Source organism: Tachypleus tridentatus, chromosome 4, assembly GCF_004210375.1.
Source record: "Tachypleus tridentatus isolate NWPU-2018 chromosome 4, ASM421037v1, whole genome shotgun sequence".
NCBI lineage: Eukaryota > Metazoa > Arthropoda > Merostomata > Xiphosura > Limulidae > Tachypleus > Tachypleus tridentatus.
Window position 1 is genome coordinate 10,279,240 of NC_134828.1, and position 17,635 is coordinate 10,296,874.

The window sequence follows — 17,635 nt, forward strand, 5'->3', positions numbered from 1 at the left end:
ATATAGGACCTAAGGGGCCGTATAAATATTTCATTCACTTCTAGGCATTCACTTTTTCTTTTTTTTTATGCCTCGCCAGAGAGACAAGCAGTGAAACATAAAAGCTATTATGGTACGTACATAAGGCAGTTTTGGAGTCAGTCCAAGTCACGCCGTAACAACAATCTGGGACCTAAATCTGATAACTGCACCAATGCACACTTAAAAAAGAACGGAATGACTTTGTTAACAATGTCAACGTGGAGTGAAATTGAACATGTTGTCACTAGCATCTAAATGATGTATTAGTCACTAATTTGGAAAAGGTGATAATAAAAATATTGGTTTATCTTTTACTTGGACGTCCATGTTAATTAAATTATTAATTTAAGTGTTATAACTTATTGATGCTAATGTTATCTTATCAAAATTGAATAGCTTCCTTTGCAATATATTGATTCAAATACTAAAATACAGACGTACGATTATAACACACAAAACTGCCTCTCTCTATATATATACATTTATATACACATATGTATCTAAAGTGTATTTTTAACTTAAAAAAATTAAAACTAGCCCTCATTCTAATTTATTACATACAATTATTTTTAAACATGCTTAACCCCCTTTGAATCTTGCAAACTTCGTCAGTATTTACCCAGAAACTGTGGTCTGTAAAATGCCGGTATCACTGAATACACTGTTACCGATTAATAAAAGTATTTGTGTACTTGTTTAAGGTGGTAGGACTCCGTTACCATAAACTGTGCAGTTTAATAACTTGCATACGTACGGCATGCAGTATTAATATATTGTTACTATGGGCTATATCCTTTCTTCAGAAATATTTGCATATATATACCACTGACTGTTAAAGTAATTACATCATATTGTCACCTACGTTATATTGGTGTAACTTTTTATATCGTTTAGTTTTGTTTGTTTTTTTAATTTCGCACAAAGCTACTCGAGGGCTATCTGTGCTAGCCGTCCCTAATTTAGCAGTGTAAGACTGGAAGGAAGGTAGCTAGTCATCACCACCCACCGCCGATCTTGGGCTACTCTTTTACCAATGAATAGTGGGATTGACCGTCACATTATAACGCCCCCACGGCTGAAAGGGGCGAGCATGTTTGGTGTGACGGGGATTCGAACCCGCGACCCTGGGATTACGAATTGAACGCCTTAACACACTTGGCAATTCGTAATTAAAGGCGTCTATGTGCACAGAGCTCTTTTGTAACTCTGTGAAAAGTTCTGAAAACAATTAAAAATTACGTTATCTGTAATTTTCTGTTAATATTTATCCAAGGAGTTCAAAAGAACTCAAAAGGTTTGGTAAGTTATGTTAAAAAAAAGAAGACAAAAACGTTTTCATAAACCCATGGGAATTTCGACAGGGGCAAGCTATGCTATTACAAGTAAAACAGCTAATAAAGGTATGAGATTTCTTCACGTTTGGGGTTCAAAAACGTATTTCTTTAAAATTAAAACCCGATAAAACTAGGAACGAAACGAAAAGATGGCAGAATGTTGAAGAATGCATTGTTCAAGGTATTTGGACTGAAGTCAAGGGTCTTATTGTAGTTTTGTTTTTTGTTACAATAGAAGACAGTTAGGTTATACACGGAACACCAGGAGTAATAAGATCACACATAAGATTATATCCAGGAATAAGTCTTCTCCTGGTGGTACTTTTTTTCGTTTTCTTTTAATGGCAAACGATAGCAGAGTGGAAAAACAGTGAGGTATTCCTTTAGATATATACAAGCTTTTAAAGGGAACTTACATCAGCTTCTGGCTTTAATAGAGACAGTAGCACAATTTTAGGCAGTCCAGGTTTAGCAAGGTAAACTATGATTGATCCAGAAGTTCAGAGTTTGGTGATGAATTATATCATCCTAATTGTTCTGTTGATTATCTTGTGGATTTTGTATACATCGGTAAGTTGACATTTCATAAAAAGCCTTTTAATTTGTAGATTGTTAAAATCATCTTTCTAATAATAATGGGATGATAACTTTACAATATCTGTCGTGGGAGGTCTTTGGGGTCACAATTTTAAAACATTTGTTGTACGAGATCCATGGAATAAATTTTAAAACATCTAATGCAGGAAATTTATGGAATTAATTTTAAAATGTCAGTTGTAGGAAGTATATGGAATTATATTTTTAAGACATTTGTTGTACAAGATATATGGAATCATAATTCTAAGATATCTATTAAATCATTATTTTAAAACGTCTGTTATAGGAGATCTATCTAATCATAATTTGTAAACATTTGTTGTACGATATTATAGAATAATAATTTTAAAACGTCTGTTGTTGTAAGTCCATGGAATTAATTTTAAAACGTCAATTATAGGAGTGTCCATGAAATTAATTTTACAACCTATGCTGTAGAAGATCCATATACTCAATTTTAAAATGTTTCTTGCAAGAAGTCTATGGAATCAATTTTAAAACATCTATTGTAGGAAAACCAGAGAATCGTAATTTTATAGCATCTGTTGTAGTAAGTCTATGAAATAAATTCTAAAACGTCTGTCATAGGAGATCCATAGAATCAATTTTAATACGGTTGTTTAACAGGGAATCTATAGAATCAGAATTTTAAAATGTCTGTTGTTGTAAGATCATGGAATCAATTTTAAAACACCTGTTGTAGGAGGTTTTTAGTTTCTCGATTTCTTGTCGTAAGTTTATTCATTTTTGCAGACAAGATATATATATATTAGTTTAATTTTTTTTCCTGAAGGCTTAGAATAGTAAAACAAAATGTAAACGACAGCATAAGTCACAGCTTGGAAAACTGTAAGATTTGCCTGAAACTTCAGCTGTTCAATTGGATATGGTTCGGTAAAACCACAAGGCTCAAAATAAAGGTGGCGCAACACGTCACACAGTGAAATCAATATTTCTCCACAAGAAAAAAATAAAAAAAGTCTAATGAAGAAAAAACAAGAACAATAATCATTTAATGAAATTTGATATTGTAAAAGGAAGTCAACATGGATAGATTACTTCTGCCTTACTAGTAAGTTAACTTTTTGAGGATGTTTTTCTGTGATTTGGACAGTGGAAAGGTGATGGATTGTTGTACATAAGTGTTGAAAATCTTATCTGTAAGATGCCACAGGAATGATTAACTAATATATTAACAGTGATGTGAGTTGGCAGAAGTTGAATGGCTTGAAGGATAGCCATGTAACACCAATCAAAACAATAAGAAAGAAGGATAGCCATGTAACACCAATCAAAACAATAAGAAAGAAGGATAGCCATGTAACACCAATCAAAACAATAAGAAAGAAGGATAGCCATGTAACACCAATCAAAACAATAAGAAAAAAGGATAGCCATGTAACACCAATCAAAACAATAAGAAAGAAGGATAGCCATGTAACACCAATCAAAACAATAAGAAAAAAGGATAGCCATGTAACACCAATCAAAACAATAAGAAAAAAGGATAGCTATGTAACACCAATCGAAACAATAAGAAAGAAGGATAGCCATGTCACACCAATCAAAACAATAAGAAAGAAGGATAGCCATGTAATACCAATCAAAACAATAAGAAAAAAGGATAGCCATGTAATACCAATCAAAACAATAAGAAAAAGGGATAGCCATGTAACACCAATCAAAACAATAAGAAAAAAAGATAGCTATGTAACACCAATCAAAACAATAAAAAAAAGGATAGCCATGTAACACCAATCGAAACAATAAGAAAAAAGGATAGCCATGTAATACCAATCAAAACAATAAGAAAAAGGGATAGCCATGTAACACCAATCAAAACAATAAGAAAAAAAGATAGCCATGTAACACCAATCAAAACAATAAGAAAGAAGGATAGCCATGTAACACCAATCGAAACAATAAGAAAGTTGTTCGTCAGGGAATTAATTGAATGGGATTTTTGTTACAAGTTATTTCTTTCTAGGATCCCTGTTTGGGATTTTATGTCCCTTATTTACATTGATTACATTCATTGGGTAATAATTAGTACATTATTAAAATTTGATGATGACTTTAAACCCGTGGGTATTTCTATCAATGACGTTGACTCACAAAACGATGAGTTGGATCAATGGATCTGTTGTATAACTTGTTATCAGATGACCTTTCATTAGACTAAGTGCTGGTAATGTAGTTGGGTTAAAATATTTTCTTTCTTTTCTTTAATATGGAAGGGAAAACACTCAATCGTTTGCTTAGAACAAAAAAGGATATTTTCTTACTGGTAAATAAATCATCAACGCCATCATCAAGGCTCCGTTATTGACAGTAAAGCTAATAGAACTTTGGGATATTTTTACATTAATTACGAAGGTTAGTGGTTAGTTTGATCGACTTTCAGTGTGCAAGTAGCGAGTTCGAATCTTGTCACTGAACGTTTTGTTTTTCCTACTGAGATGGCGTTATAACGTAACGATAAATCGCATTTTTAGTTGGTAAAAGGGTAACCCAAGATCTGGCAATAAACAGTGATGACTATTTGGCTTTCATTTAGCCTATCACTTCAAAATTAGGTTAGGTCATTGGGGATAGCTGTTGAGTAGCTTTGTGCAAAATTGAAAAACAAACAATGACAAGTCAAAAGCGAAACCTGTCTCTATGCACATCACTAGTCAAGCTTTACTTGAAATACTGTGTACAGTTTTGGTCTTATTATCTTAGAAAGAAAGCTGACGTATTGAAAAGGCTTGAGAGTCAAAGCAGGACTACTAAGATCACCCGAGAGCCGAAAGAGTTTTCTTACAAGGATGGAATAAAATCTCTGTACTTATTTTCTCGTGATAAAAGGAAGGCAAGAGGTGATCATACTGAATATTGTAAAGATAAAGGTCTTTGATTTCTTTGTATGTTGTAATGAAAATAATAGAAGAAGAAAAATACAAGTGTAACATTTCAAAAAGACAGGGTAGGTACCCGTTAGAACAGTATTACTTTACTAGTAGGGCAAATGAGTCACTGAATGAATTACCTTCGACAATAATTGAGACTGACATGTTATAAAAGTAAAAAAAAATAATTTAATGTTTAGTTTTCTTTTCTCTTTGAACGCGGGTGCAAAAGATTTGTTTGTTTTGAATATTGCGCAAATCTACATGAGGGCTATCTATGCTAGTCGTCCCTAATTTAGCAGTGTAAGACTAGAGAGAAGACAGCTAGTCATCACCACCCAACGCCGACTCTTGGGCTACTTTATTACCAACAAATAGTGGGGTTGACTGTCACATTATAACGCCCCACGGCTGAAAGGATGAGCATGTTTGGTGCGATTGGGATTCGAACCCGCGACTCTCGGGCTATGAGTCGAGTGCCTTAACCACCTGGCCATGCCAGGCCGCCAATATCTGGAGAAAAACGTATAACAAAACACAACATTCCAGTAAACACCAAATGCATTCAAAAACCAGGTAAAAAAAAATAAGTCCATACTATGTAAAAACTACACTGACAAATACAACACCAACATTATTTATAAAATACAATGCAACAATTGACACGACTTCTATATTGGAGAAACAAGCAGAAAAATGGAAACCAGATTCAAAGAAGAAAAAAAAACACTTTCACACGTTTTTGAACACTGCAAATCAAATAAACACAACATAACTACAGAAAACACTCAGGTACGATGTAGGGAAACAAATATAAAAACAAACGCAAAATCAAAGAAGCCCTGATTATACAGCAACTAAAACCAAAATTAAACCATTATAAAGGATCACTTTTACACCTATACTAATTAATAACATAACATCTGACGGCAACGCCACCTACAGTTCCGTACCCATTTACACTCTTGTGCCTGAGACGATCTATGCAACAGTCAGTTGCAAACTCTCTCTTTTTTTTATACTGAAGAAGACGAAAGAAGGTTGAACCGTTGTTCTCTGGTTTATTAGTAAAAGTGTTAATACCAGTCGTCCTGAGATACATTTTTACTTCAAGTAGGTTTTTCGTCATCACGAGATAATAAGAATAGTTTATTTCATCAAAGTTTCTCTGGACTTTTACAAAAGGTAAACGATTATTTGGTAGATTAGGCCTAAATATGAAAAGCAGACGTTTATATCAAGTAGGCCTAAATACAAAAAAGGGACAGACGATGTTAGAAGTGTAGATACAACAGTGATAACTCGACTAAACTTAAGTGAGCTGTGCTCGGATAGTTTGATGGTATTAACAGAGAAAAATAGTTTGGTTTGTCAACTGAACTTCTAAAGAAATTGAATGTGCCTAAGTGGACTTTGAGAATAAGAAGAGAACTGTATAGTATTTATGATACCCCTGTGATCTTCTGTAGTGTAAAGAATTTTTTACCCATTTCCAAATATAAATATTATTTTGAAAATAAGTGAAATGAGTACCGTTCGTCTATTTTATTTCGAATTTACCACCAAAAAGTCACAGACATCTAGTGTACAACAATCCTAAGCCCAACAACAATTTATAATATTAAGAAGTATGAGTCAAAATTATTGAAAGTTGGTGAACATAACGTTTGACAGACTGTGATTAAATATAACTTTTATACAGCAACCATACTGAAAATGGAAGCTTATTTATCAGTATCATTACTGGAACTCTGACCCTCAATTCGCAGCCAGCTCGAAACCTAAGCCATCAGGCCACTCTGATCTGCAGTGATTGGACAATAATTCTTGTCTGTTACAAGAACACCATTACGTATGTAAGTTATCAAGTACACTCATCCTAAAACTATATTTATTTTGCTACATAATATCGTTACATTTTATATTACTGACAGTTTAGGACTTTTCAAGCTGTATTATGGTTGAGTTGACTAACGAGATGTTATAACAGAAACTTGTCTTTTAGCTTATAGACGTTAAAACTAGTTTTCAGAGAAAGTGTTGAATCATTTTTGTTACCAAGACAAAAACAGTAAAAAAAACACTAGAAAATTAAAGAAGCGTTTGGACTTGACATGAGTCCATTCTTCAAAACGTAATGCCGCTGAACACGTTATAAAAGTGACAGTCAAAGCAGTGAAGTTGTAAAATGAGCCGGATAAAAGTATCACTTCTGCGAGTGCTGTTGATTGGCTAATTTCCCTTTGGTCAGTAGTTTAAATCAGTCTCTGACCTGGTCACTTAATTCATGTGCGCATTAGATGTCGTTGAGGTGCAAAATTTCATTTCTACTAAATAACCCTAAAATCAAGAGAATGATAAGTAGTTTTATCATATCTTTAAAAACATAACACATAACTGTTTACAGAAGCAAGATGTTATATCCACTGATGAAGTCCTGTTGTTCTAAACTGTTTACTACAAACATATAAATTACACATATATATAGCCATGAGTATTGCATCTTCTTCCAACTGAGCTATATTTAAACTGCTAGCTTTTGACCTGATGTTTGCTCTTCACTGGAATTAGTAAATCATTAAAAATTTTCTTTAAAGGGGCCATCCTTATATAATAAAACTGTACGTGCTGGCTAAGATTTAACAAGAAAGTGATAAAGTAATTATTTAACTGTGTGTGTGAAGTTCAGTTCGACACTACGTTTCCCCTTATTATTTTGTTACTAAATCATCGAAGTAAAATTTCCGTCTTAAATATCCTATGTGCGTTACATACGGAGGTGTTCACCTTTTTGTCTCCATTGGATAAGTTCGCTAGAAACTGACTAATGAGAGCTCACATTAGCAAAAATATTTTTCATTCGGTGGAGGGGATAATATTAGGCTCTGGAATGGAAGAAGCTGAAATGTACTGTCGTTTGTTTTTTTGGTTTTTTTTTCTCTGTTTTTGGCGGCATAAACTTTTGCCGCGAGGTTTACAATTAAAACCTGAACGCGGCTGCTCATTGTTGGTGTCTGTTGTATAAGGTGGACCTGAGAAGAACGTTTTGATCACTATCCACATTAGGCCTAATAGTCATCATGATAGACAAAGAAGCTCAGAGCTTAGTGATGAATTACGTAATACTCATCATTTTACTATTGATTCTGTGGCTTCTTTACACAGGGGGTGAGCTAATTCTTTTTTTTATGAATATATTTTCTTTAATTAATGATAGAGTGATCTCACGTCAAATTTCGTGAAAGCCTAAGCATTTTAAAGAACTTTATTCATTACAAATACACCCACACAAAATCTCCCAAAGGAGTTTGAAAATATTAACCTAAGATCGTAACATATCAAAGATGTCTTTTCCCCCCAGAATAGTTTTTATGTTCGTTGAGAACAACAATTGAAATGCAAAACAAAGTCTCAGTTTTTGTTTAAACTTGAAAAAGTCTCCTAAGTGACGTTCTCAGTTCATAGTTAATATTTGGCTCTACATGACAAAAATATTTAATGGATTTCAAACTTTTTTGCGTTGTTTAGAACAACAGATGCTGTAAACTAGCTGTTTCTCTGAAACTATCAGTTGTTTAGCTTTTAAGAATATTCGAAACATAAAAATACAGCTAGCACTGTAACGTGTATGTTTAAGCAATTTCCTAATAGAACAAGCGTGTCAAGCGTACCACGTGTGTTGTATACCAGAAGGTTCGAAAATCCCTGGTACAAAGCGAAATGTCTAGTCAGCATCAGATATATAATAGATAAGAGTGTGTTTGACATGTCGTATAATTGCCTTTCCTTTCAGTTATTCGCAATGCAGACTAAACTACTCAATAATTCTATGTCACTAATCATACGCTCTATTTGGTTATTATAGAATTCATTGTTTACTTGCAATAATTAGAACAACGAAAACTTTTAAAACTTATAGCAAGAAGTGTTTGACTTTTTCAGCTATTTATGTCTTAACTAAAATTTATTATTTCTGTGTATTTGTTTGTTCTAAAGTACGCATTAAGCTATCTGCACTGTGCTGAATGTGACGATCGAACCCTGATGTTCAGCGATTTGAGATTACCGCTGAGCTGTGAGGGTTGGGTGTACACGTTCTGTGAACTTCAAACAAGTTAGAGGTTATTTTTGTTTGGACAAAAGCTTTACTTATGTTCTTTTGCATGTTTTACAATTATTACATTGTTTACTGATAAACGTTTTAATACGTTGTTTAGTCTTTTAAACTCTAATGTTCGTCAGATTTCCGTTGAGATGTCAAAGGTCACTAAATGTTTTGGTGTTCCAGAGTGAACATTTCACACATTAGATATAACAGTGTATACTCTTCCACTGATGTTTATTTAGTCCCATAGTCACGTTTATTGTATTATATAAGCAGCTTATAGGTACGAGTAATTAGTGTTTTAATAGTGTTTATTATAGTCGTTAAGCAACTTATAGGTTAGTAATTAGACCATTAATCATGTTTATTGTACTGTTTAACTAACTTATAGATATAACTACTTTGTCTCTCAGTTTATACAATATATAGATACAAATATCTGGTCCTAATCATGTCTATTGTTGTTTTTCTTACAGATATCAGTAATTTGTCTTTTCGTGACATTTATTGGTGTGTTTAAGTAGATTATAGATCCAAATATTTTGTTGTTATAACTTTTAATAGTTTTAGAAGCAAAAATAGTTACTTTTAATTATAGGTAATCACAATATTTAAACAATTTAGAAATGAGAGGTTTTATCGTTTAACTTATTTTTATTGTAGTGTTAAATCGCTTGGAGATAAACTTTTATTCTCATAATCATGTTAATTGTTAATGTGTTGTTAATATAATAACCTATTTATAGCATAGTCTCTTTGTTTGATGTTGTTGTTGTTTTTTAAATAAAATACTTAAAGATCATAAAACTCCGATGTTCTAGACTACAGTATCATTATACCAAGAGACTTAAGTTTTGAAGCGCAAACTCAGCAGAGCTCGATTTAGTTTCTCTACTCTTATATCTAAATTTAACTTTTCAAAAGTGGCTTTTAAATGTGTTTCTTTTCTCGCCCTTTCGGGCCCGGCATGGGCAGGTGGGTTAAGGCATTCGACTTGTAATTCTAAGGTCGCGGGTTCGAATCCCGTCGCACCAATCATGCTCGCCTTTTCAGCCGTGGCAACGTTATAATGTGACAGTCAATCTCACTATTCAGTGTAAAAGAGTAGCCCAAGAGTTGGCGGTGGGTGGTGATGACTAGCTGCCTTCTCTCGAGTCTTACGGTGCAAAATTAAGAACGGCTAGCGCAGATAGCCCTCATGTAGCTTTGCGCGAAATTCAGAAACAAACAATTCTCTCCCTTCTATCTCTATTTTTTTATCCTCTAGTGGTCATATTTTCCATTTTTGTTTCAGCATCTTGGGCTGCCTAACATACTGACCTTATATTTTATTTTATAGTTTTTGTTTTTTGGCAACAGAAATTTACAGGAAACCAAAACCAAAATAAACAAATTATATTTGCTTTTGATTACTTGCGTCCTCATAATCAGCTCATAGAAACTTGAGTGTACAGACCAGACGTGCGTTGCTATTATTAGATTTGCATGTGTCCGTATGTGTGTGTATTAGAGCATTTAATAAAATATTGTTTGCACGATAATTTACATTCTTCTTATGGATTTCTTGGTACAGTGTAGCAGATGGCGCTTTATCTAAATTAAACGTATAATAAATTGTTTATAAGTTAAAGGTTTAAAAACACTCAGTAACGATACTGGTGCATTCTTCACAAATAAATCAGGCTGGCTATATTATATAATTTACATACTTAAATGTATAATTATTTTATTTATTAATTTTGTCTCTGTCTTTAAAGGAATAGAAAATTTAAGAATATCAAAATAAATGATACCTTATATATATCCAGAAGGTGGCAGTAGTATAGTTTAAAGTGATCAAGACCGGCTTACAGTGTTTTGTGTGAGCTCTATTTATCACTTCGGCGATACGCAACACGTTCTCAGGAGAAAGTAAAGCTTCTGACAAGGAGAGTAGAATAGAAACCAAGGAAATCCAATACTGTTAGGAACACGTAAAGGTTCTAAAAGCGTGTATAGGAAAGTGGTAATATAAAGGGAATCTTACGTTGTCAGGGACATATAATATTTCTGAAACCTTTCATTTGAGAGATATAAAAAACTAGAGAAAACCCTCACACTGTCAGGAAAGGGACGGAACAAACTCCACGAGCAATGAATTACAACGGAATCACGTGCTGCTTACCAGGGTCCTGTTTGATTATCAGAAACCTTTTCATCATGTAATAACTCTGTGAGGCTCGGCATGGTCAGGTGGGTATAGCGCTCGACTCGCAAATCTGAGAATCGCGGGCTCGAATCCCTGTCACACCAAACATGCTCGCCCTTTCAGCCGTGGGGGTGTTATAATGTAACGGTCAATCCCACTACTCGTTGGTAAAAGAAAAGCCCAAGAGTTGGCGGTGGGATGTGATGACTAGCTGTCTTCCCTCTAGTCTTACACTGCTAAATTGGGAATAGCTAGAACAGATAGCCGTCGTGTAGCTTTAAGCGAAATTAAAAAACAACAACAACAAACAAAACTAACTCTGTATCAGAGGTTCTGTATTCCAAGAAGGTTGCTTTGAATATATTCTACAATTAAGTAACATTATCAGATATAAACAGAAGAACCGTGAAGGAAATTATTTCATTGTTTAACACACAATTAAAATTCACGTTTACATTACAACCAATTTTTTGCCCTCACAAATCCATCGATTTACTCATAATGAAACGTAGACAAAATTATTACTTACTTGGAAACAAGTTTAACTGTTGTATTCCACGATGTGTTTTGAGATATTCGTTTTCTAACAGGTCCTGGTGTTATTCAGAGGTTAGCATGTAAGGACAATGAATCGTGGCCGAGTGACACAAAACGCGATTCGCACAACGTATTTGGGGGTGCACTAAAAGAGTAACTGTCATATCCCTCATGAGAGTGGTTTGGCCGAAGTATTTAATACGGAGCTGTTTTCCATTTTCAGCGATTGTAATCATTTCTTTGTACTTAAAACTGATCTTTGTGTAGATGTAATACCTGTATAAATGTCTGTTGTTAAGCTCAGAACTCTACAATGGGGCTATCTTGTAACCACTACTAACTCAGAAATCTGGTTTTTAACGTTATAAGCCTTCTGACTTAACCTTAGCCACTGGGGGCATAAATATATATATATATGAACTAACCTGTAATTATTAGTTCTTTTTTAAGCTGGTGTTTAGTTAGGCCACCTTTACCATTAATAGCTGTCGTTGTTTATTATTAAACACAAAGCTACACAAAGAGCTATCTGTGTTCTAGCCATCACGGGTGTTGAAATTCGGTTTCTAGAGGCATAAGTCCGAAAACACTTTGTCATTAGGGGCCAACATCAATAACATCTTGAGAACTTTGTGGTATTGTATTTACTTGTTAATAAAAACTCGAGAAAAACAGAATAAAGTTATATCACAGACTATGAGAAAACACATAAACACAATAGTTTTGTCAAGCGTAAAGTCCAGTAAACCCCATATTGCCCCTTCCCCCACCAACAGCGGTATGTATGCGGACTTATATCACTTTAAACCGAGTTTCGATACCCCCAAGTGGGCAGAGCACTGATAGTTTTTTGTGTAACTTTGTGCTTAATAACTCAATCCCATATATGTTGCACAAGGTTAATAAGATTTGGTGACTATTCCTTTCGCTGGACATATCGTGATCTTTTCTTCTCTGCTGAATTAACTCAATAAATCGTGAAAGTGGTCATTATTGTCGTGGCACATGAAACTTTATTCAGTTGACGTCTTTACAAATGATATAGCATGATGAACTAATATACAGTGGTAATTATACCGTTATGTGTTTTTATTAAATTTATGAAGATGTTAAACATCATTTGTATATATTGTACCCCAAACTACACGAACTTTTTTGTATGTTTGACCAATGGCACAAGGTACTCCTTCTACAATATCTCTTTGAACTTCAACTTGGAACCAGACATCTCGATTATAGACTTCTCTGCCAAAAATTCATTCCACCACAGTTTCATATCCCAGGATACATGTTCCGAAGCTGACAAAGCACGATTTTAGTTACATTTGTCATAAGACATCAGCATTAGGCTTATCAGTTTTTAAACATTACATTTTTCTTTCCTCTAATACCTTGGAATTAGAAAAGTGCTGTCCAACCAAAGCTAGTCTCCTTGATTTATTGACTTCAAGCAGTACTGTTCAACCAAAGCTGGTCTCCTTGCTTTATTGACTTCAAGCAGTACTGTTCAACCAAAGCTAGTCTCCTTGATTTATTGACTTCAAGCAGTACTGTTCAACCAAAGCTAGTCTCCTTGATTTATTGACTTCAAGCAGTACTGTTCAACCAAAGCTAGTCTCCTTGATTTATTGACTTCAAGCAGTACTGTTCAACCAAAGCTGGTCTCCTTGCTTTATTGACTTCAAGCAGTACTGTTCAACCAAAGCTAGTCTCCTTGCTTTATTGACTTCAAGCAGTACTGTTCAACCAAAGCTGGTCTCCTTGCTTTATTGACTTCAAGCAGTACTGTTCAACCAAAGCTGGTCTCCTTGCTTTATTGACTTCAAGCAGTAATATTTTTTATGTTTCCAAAGACCATATTTTTGCAGCGTTCTTAAAACTGTTTCTAGATGACTTTTTAAAGTCATTAGAAAGGATTTAAAATTTGTCTGCGAGTTGATTTTTAGATGTCTAACATCTGTTTCAATGTACCATTATCGCCGCCCCTTGGCTTTTTTGATCTTATAGATGTGTGTTTTCTTGTACGTGTCCAATGTGTATCTCTATCTCCATCTACTGTCTTGTCTGATGCTATAGATGTGGATTTTGTACTTATTCAATGTTTCAACGTGTACCTCTGTTTCCATCTACTGTCTTGCCTGATGCTATAGATGTGGATTTTGTACTTATTCAATGTGTATCTTTATCTTCATCTACTGTTTTATCTGGTATTATAGATGTGGGCTTTCTTGTACCTGTTCAGTGTGTACCTCTGTCTCCATCCACTGTTTGTTTGATGCTATAGATGTGGATTTTGTACCTATTCATAGTGTATCTTTATCTTCATCTATTGCTTTGTCTAATGTTACAGATGTGGGTTTTTTCTTGTACCTGTCCAACTCATACCTCCATCTCTATCCACTGTCTTGTCTGATGTTATACATGTGGGTTCTCTTCTACCTGCCCAATGTGTAAAACGCAATACTTGGTGAATAGACGAGGTCTTTTTAAGTTTTCCCTAAACACCAACGATTATGGTATAAATGTTCTGAAGTTAATGGTATAAAATCTCTCTGTTTCGACATTTTACTGGCAACACCTCACTGTAGTAGCTGTACTCAAAGATGTTTATGGAAAAAGAATCTCCCCTTGTATGCATTATGAAAAACTTAGAATCTAAGGATTTCCAGCTTTTGGTAGTGATGACTAGTACAGAATCTAAGATGTCATCGTGGCAGTGCTGTATTAGGTTGGAAAGACAATAACATCGTTTTTTATTCAAAAACGTTGTTACTGGTTTTGAGGAAAAGAACTTGCAAATTTATGCCTCTTTTCGATGTCAATGTATTAATTAACCTTACCTCTTATTTAAGAATAATTGATAGACATTTGGAACAAAACTTTAACCTATAAAGATATAAGAAACGATTACAAACGAGATACACATACGACACTGTAAGATATATGAATTTTAATAGGTTTAAAAGCTTCAGAGGCTACAAGAAACATATGTACAGTTTATGGAGAAATTGTATTGAACATCAGGAAGTGTCAACGATGGTTCACGAGACTCCGGTCGGGAGAATTTGATCTCACTGATTCTGGACAGCCAAGATCAATCGATAAAGACGTCCTACAAGCCATAGTTGAAGCAAATCCAAAGTTGACCATACAAAAAAAAAAAGACTCAATAGCTCCATATACAATCATTACCCACATCCACGAGCATGAAAAAGTTTCGAAACTTCGACAATAGGTTCCACATGATTTGATGGATAATCAATGTTCTCAGAAGGTCACCTCTTGTTCGTCTTTGAGATATGCTAATGAACCATGCGATGAAATGTGGGATCTTTATGAGCATAATTAACGTAAGAGAAAGTAGTTGAATTCCTGTTAGACACCTGCTCCAACGCCAAAGAGTGGCTTACACCCGAAAAAAAACGTTTTGCTTTATGTTTGGTGGGATCTGGGAGGTGTAGCCCGTCATAAAATTTTGGATCCAAATGAATCAGTCATGGCTGAAAGATATTCTCGTCAGTTGGAGTGCTTACACCAAGCACTGATAAGAAAACGAGCTGCATTAGTCAGTCAAAAAGGAGAAAAGATTTGGCATCACATTGTAAGACCGTACACTGCATAAATGATCCAAGAAAAACTTCAAGCCTTAAAATCCTTCCTTTTCCTTCATCCATCCTTTTCACCAGATCTTGTACTTACAGCATTACTTAGATACAAAAAGTATCCAAGAAGCAAAACACTCAACACTGACTTAAGATTGTTTTTTGAATTCAAAGCAAAGGAATTTTCTTCACGAGGAATTCGTTACATACTTAAAAGATGTAATTATGTCATAGAAAATGAGGACAAACGTTATCCTGATCAAATTTGAAATTAAATACTTTTTTTTCAGTTTTTCTTAAATTATTAAAAGAGCGACAATATCTTATTGTCAGTCTGATATTTAGATTAGGTATTTTGAGCAATTTTAAAAATGTCTACTGATTTTAATCATTTATGGCTATGTGTTGGTTTTCCTCTTTTAAAAACTTAGAAACATTATAGTGTAAGTGGTGTATTGAATACATGGAAGAAGTGAGGAAATCAATCATTTGTTTATTTAGATGCTCTTCAGAAGATTTTTAAACTACAATAACCTTATTCTATACGCACAGCAAATAACGAGTCATTCTAATAAATGTTCATACTGACGTATAAGTTTGGTTTGTTTTGAATTTCGCGCAAAGCTATACGAGGGCTATCTGCGCTAGCCATCTATAATTTAGCAGTGTAGGACTAGAGGGAAGGCAGCTAGTCATCACCACCTACCGTCAACTCTTGGGCTACTCTTTTATCAACGAATAGTGGAATTGACAGTCACATTATAACGTCCCCACGACTGAAAGGGCGAGTATATTTGGTGTGATGGGGATTCGAATCCGCCACCCTCAGATTACGAGTCAAGTGTCTTAACCACCTGGCCATGCTGAGGCCCTGACGTATAAGAGAAATACCTTTTGATTATATTTATGTGAAACAAACGCCTTTAAAAATTGTGAACAACAGGGTGTAATCGACAATTATCTTTTCAAGAAGAATCTTTGATAGCCCACGCAACATTTGTCCCCTTAACAACAAATTACGATAACCCACGAAACAACTTTCCTATTAATAACATGCCATGAGAGCTGAAGAGTCATGGCCCGGCATGGCCTAGCGCGTAAGGCGTGCGACTCGTAATCCGAGGGTCGCAGGTTCGCGCCCGCGTCGCGCTAAACATGCTCGCCCTCCCAGCCGTGGGGGTGTATAATGTGACGGTCAATCCCACTATTCGTTGTTAAAAGAGTAGCCCAAGAGTTGGCGGTGGGTGGTGATGACTAGCTGCCTTCCCTCTAGTCTTACACTGCTAAATTAGGGACGGCTATCACAGATAGCCCTCGAGTAGCTTTACTGCTAAATTAGGGTCGGCTATCACAGATAGCCCTCGAGTAGCTTTGTGCGAAATTCCCAATCAAACAAACAAACAGACAGCTGAAGAAACAATTGCGTCCCTAACAAGCAGCTACGGCATCCCATAAAACAACTGTCCTCTTAACATGAAACTAAAACAATCCCATAACACAATTGTCCTAAATATACCTTTATTTCAAAATTTAAAAAAACAACTGAATAATCACTATATTTTCATGGCTATTAAGAAATCTGCATTAGGGTTTGTCATTTCAAATTAAACCTAAGATGGCTGTATAAGCACTGTTTTTGGTGGCTGTTTTAAAAAAAAAAAGGCTATTCATTCTGTGATGACTGCGGGGATCAAGTCCCGAATTCAAGTTGAACGTCGATTCACGATATGACGTGTAGAACATAAGGACGTCCAATTATTATCAAAGCAGTGACTCAGTGGCTTACAATATCGCGTGCTTGTAGGCTCTCATAGTGAAAGACAGGGTTTGGGCTGTCCATTTTTACACTCTACAGCTTCGCATGACTGTTTATTTCGAGTAAGTACTCCACAAGAGGCCATAATAACTTTGCAGTGATTACAGGTTCTGCTAAATCGACCATTCTGGTTAATAGATATTTGGATGCGAGTCAAACTACTTACACCTTTTTAGATATGATGTAAACAACGGGGAAGGGGGGTAACACATTTCTGATAACGAGGACCTTTGTTCGAGTCGGTCAGGCAATCTTCATCAGTACTTACTGTGCTACTTCGTAACCCTGCTGAAACCTGTCTTTCTACTTAGTAAACCATGCTAGCGGAAATGGAGACCCACAGTTTGATAGTGAACTACGTCATTCTAATTATCCTGTTACTAATCTTGTGGTTGTTATACCTCGGTGTAAGTTTCAAACATTTATTTCTTCCTCATCGTGTAGCGTTTAGACGTAGTTGTGGCTGTTAACTCACGATTAAACTTAAATGTCTTCTGTAGTTTAAACATTCCAAAACTAATGTCAATATGGCCAGTTCTCTTTA

General features: G+C 35.0%; 1 long non-coding RNA gene across 1 annotated transcript in view; it reads left to right on the forward strand.

Annotated features, from left to right (window-relative positions):
• Positions 1-1,569: 1,569 nt before the first annotated feature.
• The window catches only part of LOC143248553 (uncharacterized), a 42,322-nt gene continuing 26,256 nt past the window's right edge, over positions 1,570-17,635 (forward strand). The window contains exon 1 of the long non-coding RNA XR_013027043.1: positions 1,570-1,925. This is a non-coding gene — a long non-coding RNA (uncharacterized LOC143248553). The remainder of the gene's footprint in view (positions 1,926-17,635) is intronic.